This window comes from Kogia breviceps, chromosome 17 (genome assembly GCF_026419965.1).
Source record: "Kogia breviceps isolate mKogBre1 chromosome 17, mKogBre1 haplotype 1, whole genome shotgun sequence".
In the NCBI taxonomy this organism is placed as follows: domain Eukaryota; kingdom Metazoa; phylum Chordata; class Mammalia; order Artiodactyla; family Physeteridae; genus Kogia; species Kogia breviceps.
In genome coordinates this window covers 63,487,305-63,506,743 of record NC_081326.1, presented here as the reverse complement: position 1 = coordinate 63,506,743, position 19,439 = coordinate 63,487,305, and the positions used below count along the sequence as shown (strand labels likewise).

General features: G+C 46.0%; 1 protein-coding gene across 10 annotated transcripts in view; it reads left to right on the top strand.

Moving 5' to 3' along the window:
• MTSS1 (MTSS I-BAR domain containing 1) overlaps positions 1–19,439 on the top strand; it is a 157,407-nt gene that overhangs the window by 48,548 nt on the left and 89,420 nt on the right. The window lies entirely within an intron of this gene.

Genomic DNA, 19,439 nt, shown 5'->3' with positions numbered 1-19,439 from the left:
TCTTTTTCTATGACCTTCCTAGGTTTTCTGGCTGGGGCACTGTAAATTGGATGGATGCAAGACAGGTTAACAAGAGAAAAGCATACAAATCTATTTAATGTAAGTTTTATGTGACATGAGAGCCTTCACAAGGAAATGAAGCCCCCGAGAAACAGTTAAACCTGAGCGTTTTTATAGTAAGTTTAAGGAAGAGTGGAAAGTCGTGGGAAAATGTGTTGGGGAGGAAGGGAATGAACTAAGGGCTGTTACTGGGGGAAACACAGCAAGGACTGTTTGGATCCCTCTCGGTGCCCCTCCGAGGTCAGCGAGCGCTCCCTGCACCTGCCGTTTCTCAAATCCCTTCAGTTTAAAATATTTCTTACACGGAAGCAGCATCTTTGGGGGCAGCGTATCCTGAGATGGGCTTCAAGCCTTGCCTTGGCAAAGCCATGAGTTAGCACTTGCCATGGACTATAGAATTTTTTAAGCATAGTCTCAATCAGGAATGTTTAAATCATTGAATGCCAGTGGGCTTCTGAAATCACACAAAAATGGCAGATATTTGATAGACGTTGTGCGTTGATCTGGGTCTGTAAGATTCCAAAGCTGGTGTCACTCTCAGAATTACAGGTTGAAATGGAATTAAAAGTAGAGAAAGTGAAGGAAGGATAGGCGTTTTATAGTCTAAGCAGTGTTTTAAACATGCATATTTGTTTTTAAAGAAAAAACCAACAAGTTCCCATTGGTCTGTAAGTTCCACAATGTTGGAGACTGGATCTGCCTTGTTCATTGTGTTCCTGGGGCCCTGTACATTGTAGGGGCTCATTGAACCTTTGTTGAATGAGAGGATGAATTAGTGCCTACGGGGCCCTGCACCAGAGTGTCGGGATTATTTGAGGAAATTTTAATTTTTGTTCTTATTAGGATAGAGGATTTGGAGAGGTTAGTAAGTTTTCCCAGGGTTGCAGAGCTAAGAGGCAGAATCAGTATTTGAAAGTCTGGAATTGTTCCTACGGGGCCATGCGAACTTTGTTGCTATAAATATGTATACTGCTAACCCCTAGCTAAAATCGTCTCTAAAATGCGTGCAGTGGGTCAAAGGGGGATCAACTGGGATCATGGTTTGGGAGGGATCAGCCCATTCTGTCGCCTCCATTCTGAGGCTCTACCCCTGAAACCTCTTGGGGATCAAAGACCTTTAGGGGAAAAGGTATATTTTGATGTCCTTTACATCCATCAGCGTGACCAGTGCCGAACACACAGAGGCATCTAGTGAGTACCTACCGACCTGATTCAGAAAATATAAATAATGTCTCTTATATGCTTCTTTAGACGAGAAGGGAGTGAAGCATTTAACTTTTGGAAGTAAGCAGGCACATTTTAAAATTTGTAGCCCTCTGCCAAGAGGTGATTAAAAGAGTTTTCCAAGTGTCTTGGGATTTATGTAACAGAGGTATGTGTTTTCTTTCTGAAATAGACTGTTGTAACACTCCCCTTGCCTGGTTCTGTTCTGCTTTATGCAGAACTCAAAGCCTCCCTTGCCTCTTAAAAAAAAGGAAAAGAAAAGAAAAAAAACGTATATACTGCATCCCTAAAAATTTAAGGGTCGGCAAACTATAACCCGTGTACCAAATCCAGCCTACCGCTGGCCTACAAGCTAAGGATATTTGTTTTAAATAGTTGGAAAAAAATGAAAAGACTAATATTTTGTGACATGTGGAAGTTAATGTGAAATTCAAATTTAAAAGTCCATCCATAAAGCTTCACTGGAACACAGCCAGCCCATTTTTGTGCACAGTTTGTCTGTGGCTCCTTTTGTGCAGCCATGGCAGAGCAGAGGAACCAGGGACCGAATGGCCCCACAAAGCCTAAAATGTTTACTAAATGACCCCTTGCAGAGAAGTGTGCCGACCCCTGATTTAAAGCCAAGTAGCTTAAATGTAGAAAACAAACTTATGGTTACCAGGGGGGATAAATTGGGAGATTGGGATTGATAAAAATATGTGTATATGTGTATATATATATATATATATATATATATATATACACACACATATACATACGCACACATATACATACACACACATAACACCTGTGTCAGTGCCACCATGTATGGTACACCTGCTGAATTGCCAGGAATTGTCAGTCCTTGATGTGCTTGTTCTCTAGCCTATAACAGAGGGAGAACTAAACAAAGCTTTGCATATGGGGGGCCTGAGGCTCAAGGGTCATTAGGAAGTGGCAGTTGTAGGACTGGGTCCTGGGGTTTCCTGTCCATCTTCTCTATTTCCATATGATGGTTGCTGGCAGGGTGACAGAAGCTGAGAGACTGGATAGACTAGGGAAGGATCAGGATTCCTCCTGAAGCTTCAAGTCTGCCTCTCTCAAAGAGAGAATTTCTTGACAGTCCCCACCATGGAGCAGAAGTGTTAGTCTTTGCTATGACTCTTACTAGCTGTGTGGTTTGGGCCTGGTTCTTTCCCCGCCTCTTTGAGCTGGTTTTCTTTCTTTTACAATAGAAATGATAAGAATTATAAGAGGATCGTTAGGAGGAGGAGGTAGGAGTTCTTCGTAAGATGTGCAACACCTGGGAGAGGTGTAGTAAATGTAATCTGTTACGTGTATACCTGCCCCTTGTACAGTCTGGTTCATTAAGTTTCTTGGCAAGCTTCAAGGAAAAGCTCTGTGCCTTTAGAGGTATATTTGCATAATGAGATGTGTGGGAACCCCAGTGACCTTAAACCAAGCTCCAGCTTGAATCGTGGGCATTTTCCCTTCTTCTGCTCTCTGACCAGGACCAGCCTTCCCGTGTCTAGAGTGGCCCTGGCTGTTCTCGTAGTTGGGTGGCTTTGACAAAACCAAAAAGGCTAAAGTGCTTTCTCAGCAGTTGACCTTGCACCATTTTTCAGGTGGATCTGGTTTCTAGTTCCAAGAAACGTGGCAATGTTTGCGAAATGCTTTTGGCTTTAAAAAAAAAAAAAAAAAAAAAGGAAAGAAAAGAAAAGCAACAGTGTTTTCAGCTGCTTACATGCCTCGGTTCCAGCTTGTTGATGCCCTAACAGGAGGCAAGAGAAAGATGCTGCTTCAAGCCTGGGTCTCCTTATCTTCCTGTAGTAACAGAAACTGATGCGGCCCATCTGTGCTGCTTCAGAACAACAAGAATGAAGTCATGGTGCTGAAAATAGCTCAGGGTGGCGGGGCTGACAGCAGCCCTCTCTCTCTAATCTCCCTTGGGGACTTTCACCCAGGATTTCAGCATCTCGGCCCATGCTGGGCTCGCTTGGCATGGCCACATCTGGGTCAGGCGTATGCTCGTGACCAGCTTTGCTCCGTGCGCAGCCCTCCTAGGAGTGATTTTCTTCGAGAGGGAGAATGTGTGTGGTCTCCTCTTTGGCTCAGTGTTTCATTTTACGTGGCCTGCCCTCCTTCACCTCTACGGAGCTGTCATTGCGTATTTGAGAACCACTTTAATGCAAAGCTCTCCTAACTAACATAACAGATCAGTCCAGTGTGGAGCTTTTCATTTTAAACCTGGGGAGTCCCTGAAGGAGACCCTGACTACTTAGCCCCAAAGCCAGGTGCATGGATTGGATTACTTGAGGTTTAACTTAAGAGGAGAGGAAGTAGAAGTCAGCTTGATTCTCTTTCCTGGACAATGAATGAAAGGCCATATTTCTCATGATGCCCTTCTCCTTTCTCCATAATTTTAAGTGGATGACAATGATATGAACGGGTTGATACTACCTTGGTGTCCCTTACAGTTTGGGTGCATCTTGTGATTCCACACATGCTTAAAAAAAGTACATCTTAATGAGCGTTCCTTGAGCTAATTATGAAGCATGTATTCCAGTTGACATCCCTAAAGATGCAGTGTGGTTTTGACTGCTTAATCTCCCTTAAAACTTGTGCAGAATAGTACTTACTAGGTGTGGTGACATGTATCCTTAGTGTGTGTTGCATTGGTTGGGAATTTTCCTGTAAAGCCCCTGAAAATAGCAGAAATTGAGCTTTTGTTTGTCTTCTTGTTGTCCTGTACAAATAGTTTTGATCATGATGTTTATGAATAGAGGCTCTCAATCTCTTTTTCCTAAGTTGTGTTTACAAAGGAAATGGATGTTGATCATGGCGGGATTTCTTGGGGAAGGAGTATACTTGGAGAAAAGTATCTAAGGAGGGCTAGGTGGACCCGGAAAGGAGCTCAGTTTGGAAAGATGGTGGTTGGAGCCACCCAGACCTGATGAACTTCGCAGCAGTTGGGATGCAGAGGCACTCCAGGAACAAACAAACGTACACGACCCCCCCCACCCCCACAAAAGCCAGGTGTTCCAGAAGGTCTCGGGGGAACCAATCAACATGGAGAATTAAGGATGCCTGTGTCTTGTATTTTAATATGACAGGTGTGGGTTTTGTTGTTTGTTTTCTTTTTTTTTGTGACCAGGCCTTTTGGACTCATGGGTCTGTGACTGAAGCTGTGTTAAAGAGATGATTTGACGTCTTTAGTGGGAGAAGAGCCCTAAAGCCAGCTTCTCTCACCTGTAGTCTCTGGAGTTGTCTTCTTTAATGACTTTAGAGATGGGATGAATTGGTTTCTAGTAATTAAGAGCTTGTTCTTAACCTCTGATGCTCCTTGCCTTCAACATGACCATCTAAATGAGGTGCTGTGAATGCTGTTGGTAGGCCCTAGGGTACTATACAGATGGTGTTTATCATAAGCCCACTTCCTTATTTTTATCCTCCAAAACCATCAATTCTAAATGTAGTATGTTTGCTGAGAGCGTCTGTGTATTTGTATTTAAAGTAGTAGCTCTTTGTTGATTTCTGTGACTCCTTTGCAGGTAGAACACAGTCAAAAGTTCCTAACCACAGCCTGCAAGGCTGCATGGTACCACTTCCTGATCTCTAACCCACCCCCCATCACTGGTCCCCCCCAGTTTATAGTGCTCAATCATACTGGCAAGATGTTTTTCCATCCCAGGATTATTGTACTTGCAGGTTCCTCTGCCTGGAATTTTCTTCCCCAGACTTTTGTATGGTTTCAGCTCAAATGTAATCTTGGATGGGAAGGACCTTCTGACCAGTCTGGATAAAATACCCCCATCCTCCTTATTCTGCACTCTCCTTCCCACACTCACTCTCTCTTCCACAGCCATGTTTTATGGCACTTGGAATTACATGGAGCTTTAATTTGTTTGCATGACCTGTTGCATCTCTTTCCTTTCCACTACCACGTAAGTGGAAAGGAAAGAGATAAATTCTGCCCTCCATGAGGGCAGTGTATCTCTGTATCCACAGTACCTGGCGCTCAGTAAAGATTTATTGAATGAATGAATGAATCAGAATTTTAAATGAATGAACTTAAAAATAGCCTGTGCTTGCAGACACATCCTTCTGCGGAGATGATATTCGGATACTATTAGTAGAGCAGGAGCGAGACGCTCGTACCATCTGCCTTTATGTAGTGGAGGGATACTCTAGTGTTACAACTATCCATTTTCCTTTACCAGGACTAAACCAAAAAATAAACAAATAATAACTTTGCTTAGTCAAGTAGAATGAGCCCATTTTAGCACATAAGCTATAAAGGTCATCGCTTTGCCTTGTTTCCCTGAGTTTGTGTAGACAGGGATGCTGAACATCAGTAAAAACCAACCAGAAATATGTGGTTCATCGTCTTTGACTCATTTCTGGCTGGGACCTTTTGCAGTACTGTAGCGTCCTGTAAAAACAGCAAACAAAAAACCTGCCTTGGTGTATCACCTAGCCGCCTCTTTTTTTTTTTTTTCTTCCCACCCAGTCCAAGAAATCTAGGCTATATCTAAAGGGACTGTTTTCCATTGAGGATGTCTGTCCTTAAGAGTGTATATTTCAAATTTGGAGCAAGCTGTGTTTTACAAGTCAGGCTGGACGGGGGTCATCACAGCTTGTGTAAACATTCGGAGCCAAACATGTTTTATTCGCCCCCTGGCTAGCATCATTTGTCAGACTGTCTCCGTGCAGTAAGATGGTGACACCCACGTAGTTTCTCAGGCTGTGCTTTCTACTAATGGTTTGTTTAATTAGAAAATGAGTAAGTATTTATAGGGAAAATCTAAAACTGTGGGGATGAAACCTTCTCTAATTGTACCATGTTATCACCATCTCCTAAGGATTGTACTTGTGGAGTGTGTAGGTGGTATGGATCTTATTTTGCTGCTGGTGTTTGCTGAGAGATTCTGCTGAAAGTTTCAAGTGCAGCAAAATGAAATCCAGTGGCAGTAAACCCACTCTGAAACAAGGGTTTAGAAGCCAAATAGACCAAAAATGTCCGTCTAAACCACGAGGCTTGTGTTCATTCAGCAGCTTTGACTAGGAACCTGATACATTCAAGACATCTTTGAAGGCCCATAGCTGGATGGAAAGGGCCCGTGCGTACCAAAAGGTGTTTCTTTTATCTCACAGGAACAAAGTGAGTCAAACCTTGATAAGCTTTGTAGAATTTGCTGGATCAAAGCTTGGAGAGGTGAGATCTGTAGATAAAGCTAAGAATGGAGTTTGGGTTCTGGGTATAGGAGTTGTTTCAAAAGGGTGGTCAGTTTTGACTGGTTGACTGAACACACTGAGATCTTGATTTCAACTTCGCTGCTTTTAGGCGTCTTTGCATTTTGGTTGTCCGGTCGCATTCAGAGGTATTGATTCCCCCCCACCCCCCGCCCTGATAACCAAATCTGCCGTGTTGTTGATTAGTGTCAAGGATGTATGTGAAGTTGACCTTGTAGGTCTAAACAGAATGGCTGAAATAAAATGGCGGATGAGAAGTTTTTAGCTGGCCGTGGTCACATGGAGTGAGGAGTCCGTTTGCAGACCCAGCAGGGGGCCGGGAAAGAGAAAGGGGAGGTTGAGAATGGAGAAGAGCCGGGATGAAATTCCTGCTGTAACTGTGAACTGAGGTGTGGCAACCTAGCCTTGTGTCTTTTGGATCAGGCAGGTCTGGTGACACCTCCTGTCTACAGCGTCATTCTCCATGCAGACATCTGTAGGTTTAGGGCCATAATAAAACATGCTTGACAAGATGTGGCATGTGGAGCTGATCGAGCTTGTAAGAACACAACAATAGAGTAGAGATTCTGTCGTGCCGCCCTCCTCCAGCCCCTCAGCAGCACTGTGGGAACTCATGTAGCCTGTTGACCTGGGCTGCCCCCATCCTGCTGCCATCTTGGTTGTAGAGTCAGCAGTGGGGGTGAAAGCCGTGGAGCCTTTGAATCTTAGCACTGCAGCTTAGCAGCTGTGCGACCTCGTTGTAATTACAGAACCTTTCTAAGCCTCAGTTTCCTCACTTGCCTGAAATGATAATAACACCTCCCTTGCAGGATTATTATTTTTTATTGAAGTAAAATATATATAACATAAAATTTACCACTTTCACCATTTTTTTTTTTTTTTTTTTTTTTTGGCCATGCTACGCAGCATATGGGATTTTAGTTCCACGTCCAGGGATTGAACCTGTGCCCGCTGCATTGGACGCACAGAGCCCTAACCACTGGACTGCCAGGGAATTCCCACCACTTTCACCATCTCTAAGTGTACAGTTCGGTGACATCAAGTACATTCACATTGTTGTCCATCCGTCTCCAGAACTGTTGCATTTTCCCAAACTGAAAGCCTATACCCGATTAAGCAAAAGTTCCCCATTCTCTCCCCTAAAAGAACTGAGATCTGAACCCAGGAGTTTTGGCTCCGTGGTGTCTTTACTACCACATCACAACTCAAGAGGGTTTGCTGTCTTAAATGTTGGACATCTCCTAAGAATCTGTTATGTTAGTCGGTACCATCTACAAAGATGCATTTTTCTCCATGAACGCATACCCTAGTCCCTGATCTGTCACTAAGGGTGGGTTGAGAGTTAGGACAAATGAGGCTTGCTATTATTACATTCTGCTGAAGTTCTCGCCGATGATGACACTCTAGATCCCCCGGGAAGAGTGACCCATGGATGTCCTGCCCACACCTCCAACTTACAAACTAAAATCAAATTCTAAGAGAGGAGGAAATGGAGGCATTGCTTTCCCCTCCGCTTGAACCCCAGCCTGCTTCCTGATTTGTTCTTCTTTCCTCTTTATAGAGCTCGCAAGGCTAGACTTCTGTCTGCAGGGCACTGGAGCATTTCCTTGCTCCTCAAATGGGAACCTTGCTCTCTGTTCTTATTCCCACCGCTTTTGCATCTCTCTCTCCTGAACTCCACCAGTGGTCTCCCAACCTGTCTTCTTCTTCCTCTCTCCTGGTCAGCCTCCATGTGCTGATGGATTTTCTTTCCTGCAGTTCAAATCTGATCACCCCACTTCCCTATTTGAAAACCCCGCATGGCTCCCCATTGCTGCATAATAAACCTCAAACTCTGCCAACTAGCATTCTAACCCTCTTCCAGCTGGGCTCATTCTGAAATGTGTGACCCCTTTCATTCTCCCTCTACTCTCCCCATCCAGTAACCAGGAAGCCAGGACCCCACAGGAGGCTAGAGGCAAGGAGAGGAGAGAGGGAGAGAGAGAGAGTAGCCAAGAGGAAATCCCTGAAGGCTTCCTGGAGGAGGGTGCGGGATAGAGACAAAGTAAGCCAAGGGCCAAAGGCAAGGCTGAGTGAGTGAATGAACTGGGGATGAAATTTTATGAACGAAGATCTGTAGAGCTAGGAAAAGGGAGGAAGGCAGTGTTCACTGAATAGACTGAGGGAAAAAATAGAATTAACCACTGAGCAGATTGTTGAATTGAGCAGAGGAATCTTTAAAGAACCCCAGAGACTGAAATGTCTTAGACCCTGCAGGGCTGATTTTTGTTTTCAGTGTTGGAAGGCAGCGTTGCTTCTTGAATATACACGCGTTCAAGTATTTACATGCTGAAAGACACCCAGCAGATTACCTGGCATAAGCCTTTGCATTAGGGCAAGTTATTTACCCTCTCCCTTCTCAGTGTCCCTATCGGGAAGAGCAGGATAAAAATAGATACTTCCTCAAACTTAAGATAACCTCAGTTAAGCTGCAACTTTAATTTTTCGTACCACTAAGGAAAAAAATCCTGCCAATGAAACTGTGACATGCTTTTCGGAGATGTTAAAATGTGGGGCAAAAAGGGATTGGCCACAGAATTGAGTCTAGGATTGTCCTAGAATCAATGAAATACAGTATCTACTTCGTAGGGTTACTGTGGACAGTGCTGGACACGCAGTAATTACTCAGACCGCTGGGGTGATGGTGGCGGCGATATTTATATAGAGAAGGAAGCAGGTCTGGAGGCTGCAGTGTCTAATGACTTGATGCAAGCAAAAACTATCAGGGAAGTGCTCTTTTTGCAGATTTTGCAGATCTCAGACTGGCCGGGTCTCTGGACAGGCGAGAGAGAGCCCCTGTTGCCTGTAATTCCTTGTTACTGCAGCCTGTGACCGTGTATGCTTTTAGGCATGATACAGCCCAGTGGTCATCGAGCTTTTCCAAGCCTGAGGGGAGCAAAGGGCTAAATTGCAGGGCCTGGCCTCTAATCTCGCCGTAGCCCTGCACTCTGATCTGTACATTCCCAACCATTAGAGAGACATTTTGTAACCATAATGGTCTGGTGCAGGCCGGAGTGCCTGGGTGCTACCAAATTAAAGGCCAGTGAGAAGCTGCTTGGAGAACCTAGCCTCTGGCGCTTGTGGTCGAGAAGCCTTTATGTAGTGACAGGCCTTGCTGGGAGGAGACGGCCACGCCCGGGCTCAGATGACTTTAATTAGGGCTGTAGACTTGGTTGCCCTGTGATGACAGGTTGAAGTAAGGTCTGTGGTCCTATGTCATGAAACCACTCCTGGGAAAAGCCTAGCAAAACTGGGTGGCACCTTGGGGACCCAAGAGAGGGCGGCCCTGCAGCGCTGGCCCCTGCCCGCCATACCCCACCTGTACTGCACCTGCTCGTCACACTCAGGTGTTGAGTTTCTTCCCGCAGACCCAGACACAGGGTGCCTTCTGTGCTTTGCTAACGGTCTGCAAACACCACTCGGCCATCCCTGCGTCCTTGGTCTTTGGGACTCAAGCTGGGCACCACCTCCCAGGAAGCTGTCCGTGACCGTCACTCAGCCCCTGTGCTCCTGGGATGCCCTGGCTTATCTCTTTTGTTGTGTTTTTCTATCATAATTTTCTGTTCTCTGTGTTTTTGCATCTTATTTATCTTTGTGTCTACTATGCTCGGCACATAGTAGGCCGTTTACAAAAGGGCACTGGAGTGGACAAAGCAGAATAGCAAAGGTGATACTCTGAGCGTCCTTGGAGGAGGAGGAGGAGGAAGGGGAAGGCAGCCCTTGAATGCAGGTGAACAGTGGCCACATGGGCAGGGGAGCCAAGAAAGGGAAGAGAATTGGCAAAGTCGGCTGCAGTAAGGAGTGTGGGGGAAGGGAGGCGAGGACAGCCCTACCTGACGTTGATGGGGGCACGGCTCGGGCAGGCGGATGATTCGGGGCTGGTCGTGCACACGTGAACCTAGGTTCCTATTGGCCTCCTGAGTCCCCAGTCCTGCTCTTGGAGGCTTTGGGAGGAGGGGGCTATGGACCATTCAGCGCATACCAGGTGCTGGGATTTTCTGCACTCCAGGGAAGAAACTCCACTGCACCTCTTTGCCGAGGCCCCTGGAAGCAGAGGGCACCTGAGGCTACAGCTTTCTCAACAGACGTGCGGTGTTCACTTAGCGTGAGGTTTCAGCAGGTGGCCTAAGGAGACCTCCAAGCACAGTGTGCTGCTAATTCCCCAAAGGGAGTTTCAGGCTGCGGGTCTCCTTCTTTCCTGAAGGGACGCGCTCACAGACCTCAGGGTGCAGGCCAGCGTTGGCTGCCACTTTCTGGAGCCCACGTAGGCAGTTCCTGGCACAGTGGCCCCAAGAGGTGGTGTCAAGTGGGGGACCTGACGTCCAATGTCATCGTGTGGCTAAAGAGAGCAGCTGCCCCTCCGCTCTGAAATGGCTCGGTGTCACGGCTCTATCCGCTTGGACCCTTCGGGAGTTGCCCTTGATCTCTACCTGCTTTGTATTGTGGCAAAGTGCTGTCAGGGTTAGAAAAGCTGAGGGTGGGAAGGGAGGTATTAGTGCTTACAAAGACAAAAAGCTGAAAAAATGCCTGCACTCCACTATTTATAAATATTATAACAATAGCTTGATTTTACTCTCTGGAGCAGAGCTTCTTAACTTAGTGTCACAATCACTTGGGTAGCTCTTTGAAAAGTACGCGTGCCAGACCCTGTCTTCAGAGGTAGTTCAGGAGGTCCGGGACAGAGCGTGGCTCCTGAGTATTTTGGAAAGGGTGATTGTTACAGGTGCCTAGATCAAGAACCCCACTGCCTTAGATGGGAAGGCTTCTTGGTGACAGAGACTGAGTCCTGTGTATATCTTGGGGTCCCCTGCTCTACCTGGCATGTAGTACCTTTTATCATTCACTCAAAAATGTTTATTGAACACCTGCTGTGGGCCAGGCCCTGGAATACAGTGGAGCTTCCCCCGGGAGTGGGGGATCCCTGTTTGTGTTAGATGCAAGAAAGCGTGGAGACGGTCTTCTCTTCATTCTCAGGCATCATTGGATCCTGGACTTCCCAGGTACCATCAGGGAGGTACCAAGTGTCAAAAGCATGGAGGTTACGCCCTTTCCCACAGTGAACCTGGAGCCCGGCTCACCGAGAAGGGACCCCTGGAATCTTGCCAATGTTAGCAAACGGGATAAATAGATCTAAATTTCCAACCATGACTTTCCCATTGAGACTGAAGAACAGAGCCTGCAGACAAGACCGGGATGGATCCTGCCCCTTTAATGTAAAAGGAAACTGAAGCTGGCCAGCTCTTTCATTTTCAAGGCTTGTCTCTTCCATCCACTTCTTGTGTTCGTGGGTTAGTACTCGGTCTTCGTGGGTTATGTGCTCGGTAAACATTTCTTGAGCACCGACTAGACACAGAGGACACGAAGGTGAATGAAGCACAGCCCCAAACCTTAAGGATTGCTTAGTCTAAGTTGGGAGACAGACACACGCAAAGAAGGGTGACAGGTTCTGAATGTGTGTGGCGCAGACTGTGAACAGGCTGATCACTAAAGTGGCTTTGGTGGTTTCAGTGAATAGGGGAATCCTTTATGGGGCTGTGCTGACCCCCAGGTCCCCCCAGCCTCACCTGTGAAGGAAGAGGCTGGTCCAGGAAGGAAGCCTTGCGCTCCTCACCTGGGCAGGGCAGGCTCTGGTTTAGGTTCTCTCTCAGCGGTGTCTGCCCCCGTGGCTTTGCTAGGATCCCACTATCTGACCGTTTGGCCAGGTTTCCTGCGTGAAGGTCATGTGCATAGTCCCAACTGCAGTGTTCTCTTTGAATTAGCCTGAGACAATAGTAGCTTCTGTTTCTAAGAGGGAGCGCTCTGGTGGGAACTGGGGATGATGAAGCTTGCTCTTTGTCTAGATACTGTAATAATCAGCTTGTGCAGGCATGGATTGTTTGCAAATGTCCATCTGTTTACAGGACCAAAAAACCCCAGAAGGAAAGAAACTGACATATATAATTTTTGGAGTTGTTTCTGGGTGGGGGGTTTTATGGGTGATGGTTTCCCAGCCTTTTTACGTTTCACCGTTCCCCTTTGGTTTTGGAAAAAGCGATCAACTTTATTTTAGAAAACAGGGATGTGTTAGTGAGTTTTTCTTACAGAAACTCTTCTTCCTCAGAGGGTGAAGGTTGTGAGTGAAAAACGTTCCACTGACCAAACTCATCCTCCTGCTCTGTGGCATTTTGCTTGGGGGCTGTTTCTGGCTCCTTGTCCCCGCTTGTCTCTGTAGATTGAAAATGGCCTCAGGGCTGAGAGGTGGTGCCTTTTCGAGGACAGAGGGTGATCCCGATTGATTGTGTGTGCGTGAGTGCCTGCGTTCACCACCGGTGCCTTTAGGGTATCAATCCCTCATCCTTTTGCCCTCCTGGGGAGGATACTGCAAGTAGCCCCTTCACAGAGGGGAGAGCCAGGATATCCCGGGGAGGGGGTGGACCCAGGAGGAAGGGAGGTGTGGAAGAGTTCGGGGGCTTCTGGGATTGAACTAGCTCGAAACCGCACCACGTTCAGAATTTCAGAACCATTGGTGTCATATGCACTGAGAACGCGCTTCACAGAAAGAAGTTTTGTGACTGTGTGGATTCCCTCACGAAGCCATGGCCAATGGCGGGAGGCACGTTGGGGGGGTTTAAGCTCCAACCCAGGAGGTGCCGTTCTTTTGGAGGGATGGGGTAGTGATCTGTGCTGTTGGGGGAGAGGCCTTGCTGGTTTATTGCCGTGATCTTGCCTCCCCTGTTTAAGGATGTGTGTGTGTGTGTGTGGGGGGGGGTGTGTGTGTGTGTGGGGGGGGTGTTCTTCTTTCTAAACACCAAAATACACCTTCTAATTATAAACTTGTGTCATTGGTTCCCTGCCCCCTCCCTCCACTGTTGACTTTCTGTGGGTTAAAATGCTTCTTGTTTAGGCCTTGTGTTTCTGGGGCCCAGCCTACTCTAACCCGCTCCAATGATTATTTCTGCTGTTCTGAAACGTAACTCTGGGCTGCCGGGTGCCTTTTTGTCTCCCGCAGTTGAGCCCAGAGAAGAGTAGGGCTTTTCAAAGTTCTTTTCTGACGTGGTCGTGGGTGGATGCTCTTGAAGTCCAAGGATGGCATTGGGACAGTTGGGTGGTTTTGAGATCTACCTGGTTAGAACGACTATCCCACCTGCCACATTTGGCATGGGGGACGACGGGGGTGTCGAGGCAGAGCCTTTGAGACTGTGAAAATAGAGACTGTTTCTAATTCTCCGTGGCTTTTGTTATTCAAGTTCCTTGGGAAACAGAGCACAAGGTCTGGTTTTAACAGACACACAGAGAGAGTCAGCAGGAGGGATTATTCCTTCCAGTGGTGTATATGTGGATGTATTTCTACTTATGTAGTTATTTTATTTGGACTCTCACTTAATTCTGTGTTCAGGACAGCTCTCACTGCCTGAAGTTGATTTAATTGTTCCTCATATAAATATCCATACCTTTCTTTAATGTCAGAGTATTTTAGTTCATTCTGTTTCTTCTGTATATTTCATTAATTTTTCAGGATACAGGTTCTCTGCACATCCATCCACCCACCTGCTGTTCACTCAGCAGGCATTTGAGTGCCAGCTGTGTGCCAGGCATGGTGCCTGATGCTGCTGATTTGAAGATGTGTGAGTCACAGGCCTCTCCTTCAGGGACTTGGTCTAGATGGACATTTCCCTGGGAAACCAGCCCCAGGGAAAATGGGGTCCGGGGGCTGGAGGGGCTTCTGTAAGAGGTCAGGGAGGGCACCTAGGTGGGAGTAGAGTGGCCCAGGTGGTGTCCCATCAGTGTGTTTAGGGAGAGGACCCAGATGATGGCTAGGTACTTTTATGTGGTCTCTCTTGATGCTGTGACCATTGTATTTTGTTTCCTCCCAAGGATTTCTGTGGACTTTATAATTCAATCAATGGGAACCAGTTTGGTTTAAGTGTATTGGCTCTGTGCTTCTGAAGTCAAATCATAATTCTCAGCCTTAATCTCCTGAGAAATGAGCTGAGTAGCTCCATGTGATTTTTAGGTAGCTTTTCTGGAATAAGCCTAGAGTGGTGATCCATGTGTTGTGATCCAAGTGCTTTGCTTTATTTAAAGGGAAACTTTCCTGATGTCAAATAAAGGCACGCCATATCTATGATCATTCCTGAGATGCGAGTTACTGAAATGGATTAAGACTCATGGGGAAAATTTAATAAATGATAACTTTCAGATACACAGAATCTGAGCTCTTAAATCAGTGTGGTGATGGATACCATTTGGCTATTACTAAAGTTGCCCTAATGTCAGAAATAACTGTTCTGAACAGGGCAGAAAGGTCATTTTCATAGCAAATTGTGGAATTCATCTCTGATCATCCATGATTCTAGTTATATCAGGTCCTTAACCAGTGTTAAGTTCTTATAAAGGAATTATTCATCAGAATTAAATTGATAGATTGTTAGCATATATAACAAAGTTCAAAATCACTGGGGTTTATTCATATTCATTTGAAATAATGCAAAGATGGTGTCTTATTCAGTTTGGGGTGCTGTAACAAAAATATTATAGACTGGGTGGCTTAACCAACAGAAATTTATTTTTCATAGTTCTGTAGGCTGGGAAGTCCAAGATCAAAGTGCCAGGCAGTTCAGTTCTTTGTGAGGGCCTTCTTCCTGATTTGCAGACGGCCACCTTCTTGCTGTGTCCTCACATGGCAGAGAAAGATCATGTCTCTTGTGTCTCTTTTTATAAGGGCACTAATCCCATTTGTGAGGGCTCCACCCTCATGATCTAATTACCTCTCAAAGGCCCTACCTTCAAATACAATCACACTGAGGATTAGGGCTTCAATATATGAATTTTGGGGGTCCACAAACATTCAGCCATAGCAGTTGGAGAGGGACTTCATTTCATAATGCTTGTTGTAACCTGACAACTTGAAATGGGTCAACAGTGAGATTTTAGGGTGGGTCCACCCCACCTGCGGATGCACACATGAGCCGAGGGTCTCATGCTTCATTTATGGAGGTAGGTACCTGGGGGTCCTGTGCAATCCTGGTCTCCTGGTTAAATTTGGATTGGACAATTGCCTTGTCCACAGTGTATGTGCAGTAGGCTTGGGGCTGACCCCGGAACCCTCTTTGGCACAGTGCTGCTGATGAGTCTTTGTGTCTTCACACTCTGCTTCTGCTCTGTGCAGAGGGAACTAGCCTCTGTTCACACCCAGTCCATCTGTGACTGTGACCTTTTTCTTTTTCTTTTTTTTAAAGCTGACTGCCTTTAGTGACGTGTCTAGAGAAGAAGGAAAACCATCTTTCTGTTCTAATTTTTGTGACTTCATTAAAAAAAACTTTTTAGTATGGAAAGCAGAAAGCTTTAATTTTCATCTTGGACTTTTGCCAGGCAAGTCCATGTCCCAGGACATGGTATAAGTTGAATATTTGTGGAGTTTCATGGACTCTGACTGCTCTCACCTGTGTTGAGGGCACTGTGGTGGCCCCTTCTTGCTCTGCTGACGTCAGGAAAGGGATATGTGACTCCATATTCAGGAATTCCACGGACCTCTAGGCCCAGCTGTGGGAGTCAGAAGTCCCAGGCACCCAGAAATGCCTTTCTCTTTGTCCAGTTGGCTGTGGCAGCAGAGTCACCGTCTATCATGTTGCCTTTTAGAACCATTTGCAAGTGACTTCAGGAACAAAAGCTTCCCTAGAAGGGGTCAGTGGACCTGGTTCGTAGGCCAGGCAGGGCTCTGTGGGCCCTCCCGACAGGTACCCAAGCCTGGGTGTCAACAGAGCTGCAGTGATCACTCCTCTCTCATAATCGCATCATTTTCCAGGCCACATTCTGCTCTGCTCTTTGTGGGGCTGCAGAGCAGAAGAGGGAGGATGGCGTGGTGCTTCACTCGGGAAGTGGTTTTATGATTCAGAATCAAGTGCCTAATTGATCTTTGAGCCTTATTATTAGACTCTTAGAAGTATTGGCGTCAGAAAACCAGAGCCCAGCACCCTGTTCTATTACTTTCTAACTTTGTGGCCTTGAACAGCTTATCAGTGTTACAGGCAGGCCTCGGAAGTATTGTGGGTTTGAGTCCAGACCACTGCAATAAACCAAACATTGCAATAAAATGAGTCACATGAATTTTTTTTAGTTTCCCAATACATATAAAAGTTACATCTGTGCTCTACTGTAAGTCTGTTAAGTGTTATAATAGCATTATGTCTAAAACAACAGGGTACATTCCTTAATTAAAAAAAATACTTTATTGGGCTTCCCTGGTGGTGCAGTGGTTGAGAGTCCACCTGCCGATGCAGGGGACGCGGGTTTGTGCCCCGGTCCGGGAGGATCCCACATGCCACAGAGCGGCTGGGCCTGTGAGCCACAACTACCGAGCCTGCGCGTCCGGAGCCTGTGCTCCGCAATGGAAGAGGCCACAACAGTGAGAGCCCCGCGTACCGCAAAAACCAAAAAAAAAACAAAAAAAACCCCAAAACCTTTATTGCTAAAAAATACTATCAATTGAGCCTTCACTGAGTCGTAATCTTTTTGCAATAGTAACATCAAAGACCCTTGAGCACAGGTCACCATAACAAATATAATAATGAAAAAGTTTGAAATACTGCAAGAATTACCAAAATGTGACACAGAGGCACAAAGTGAGCAATTTTTGTTGGAAAAATGACACCGGTAGACTTGCTCAACGCAGGATTGCTACAAACCTTCAATTTATATATATAAAAAAGCAGTGGGGGGCTTCCCTGGTGGCGCAGTGGTTGAGAGTCCGCCTGCCGATGCAGGGGTCACGGGTTCGTGCCCTGGTCCGGGAGGATCCCACATGCCGTGGAGCGGCTGAGCCCGTGAGCCATGGCCGCTGGGCCTGCGCGTCCGGAGCCTGTGCTCCGAAACGGGAGAAGGCCACAGCAGTGAGAGGCCCACATACCACAAAAAAAAAAAAAAAAAAAAAAAAAAAAAAGCAGTGGGGCTTCCCTGGTGGCGCAGTGGTTGAGAATCCGCCTGCCGATGCAGGGGACTCGGGTTTGTGCCCTGGTCCGGGAAGATCCCACATGCCACGGAGCAACTAAGCCCGTGAGCCATGGCCGCTAGGCCTGCGCGTCCGCAGCCTGTGCTCCGCAACGGGAGAGGCCACAACAGTGAGAGGCCCGCGTACCGGAAAAAAAAAAAAAAAAAAAAAAGGCAGTATCTGTGAAGCGCAATATAGTGAAGCACAGTGAAACGAGGTAGGTGTGCCTGTACTTGAGCCTCAACTTGTTCTTTTCTAGAATGTGCAGAAGATACTTCTTTGATTGAGACGTGTAAGTAAACCGTAAAGGCTGTTCACGTTAGTTATCAGGTTTGCTAATGGGTAGGTTACATTATGCTCCTCACAGAATAGTCTTATGAATTATGCGCTCCCTTTGTTAGTACAGCATCTGAGACCTAGAAAGTTTCCCAGCTGGTTAAAGTTACCTTGTTAGTAGTGATTGAGCTGGGTTTAGGGTCAAGGTTCTTGGCATAAGAATATACGTCACGTGGTTTAGTATGAACCTTTGTTTATACTTAACGGAACTCTTGTTTTTCTTAAAACTCTCCATAACTTTGATTTATCCTTTCTCGTGATCTATGGAGAGGGAAGGACTTCTCTGCTATATAATTTAACACGCTTTGCACTTACAGACGCTATTATCCCCGTGCAAAGTGGCAGAGACGGAGGGAGAGGCAGGGACTTTTGCTCCTGTTAACGCTTCTCAAGACAGCGAATTCTTTCTTTGCTAATGACGCGTTTCTTTTAAATGAAGACTGGATGGGAGAAGAGGGTCAAACGTTTAAATATAGGTTAATAATTCATTTGGCAAAGATCTTCATCCTCAGGATGTTCTTGGCAACTGTCCTCAGGAATGCCCCAGGCCTGTCCTTCCTTTCTGTGGCGTTGAGGCTGCTCTGTTAGCTGGCGGGTTAGTGACGCTGATACACCTCATTACCCTCGTGTGGGGGGTAGTGGTAAGATATTTCCGGAGGCATCCGCCCAGCAGTAGGAGCTCTGGAGTGCAAATAACCTGAGACAGTGCTGCTCTTCCTCAGTCTGTGATAGGAAAGAGGACTTCTTTGCAGCCAAGGCCTCCAGCTGCCTCCTGATGGGCACTGGTGGGGGGTGGGGGTGGGGGAATCAGTGAGTGAAGATTTTTTTTAAATTTTCAGCATTCTTCGGGAGCATGTTACTTCTAGTGGTTCTGTGGACTGTAGACCTCCCCCGGCATTGTCACAGAAAGTCATACATGTTGTATGTCCTAGGAGGAAAGGAGTATTTTTATGCATAGTAATGTTATGAAGACCTGTTCTGTACTGTTTTAAAGACAGCACATATCATGGATGGACGTAGAGATTATCATACTAAGTGAAATAAGAAGGAGAAAGACAAATATCATATGATATCACTCATATGTGGAATCTGATTTAAAAACATGATACAAATGAACTTATTTACAAAACAGAAACAGACTCACAGATTTCGAAAACAAACCTGTGTTTACCAAAGGAGAGACATGGTTTGAGGGCGGGGTGGGATGGAGGGGTAAATCAGGAGCTTGGGATTAACATACACACACTACTATATATGAAATAGATAACTCAACAAGGACCTACTGTATGGCAGAGGGAACTCTACCCAATATTCTGTAATAACCTATACGGGGAAAGAATCTGAAAGAGAATGAATATATGTATAACTGAATCACTTTGCTGTACACCTGAAACTAACACGATTTTGGAAATCAACTCTACGCTAATAAAATTTTAAAAAGAAAAAAAATAGCACGTATCTCCTTTTCCCTGATGTTCTACCAACATAGTTGTGATGAAGAAAAACTTATAAAAGCCACAGCACGTGGAAAGTTCTTAGCCGGCCTTTTTTTTTCAAGACGTCAGACTAAAGCCACACAGCG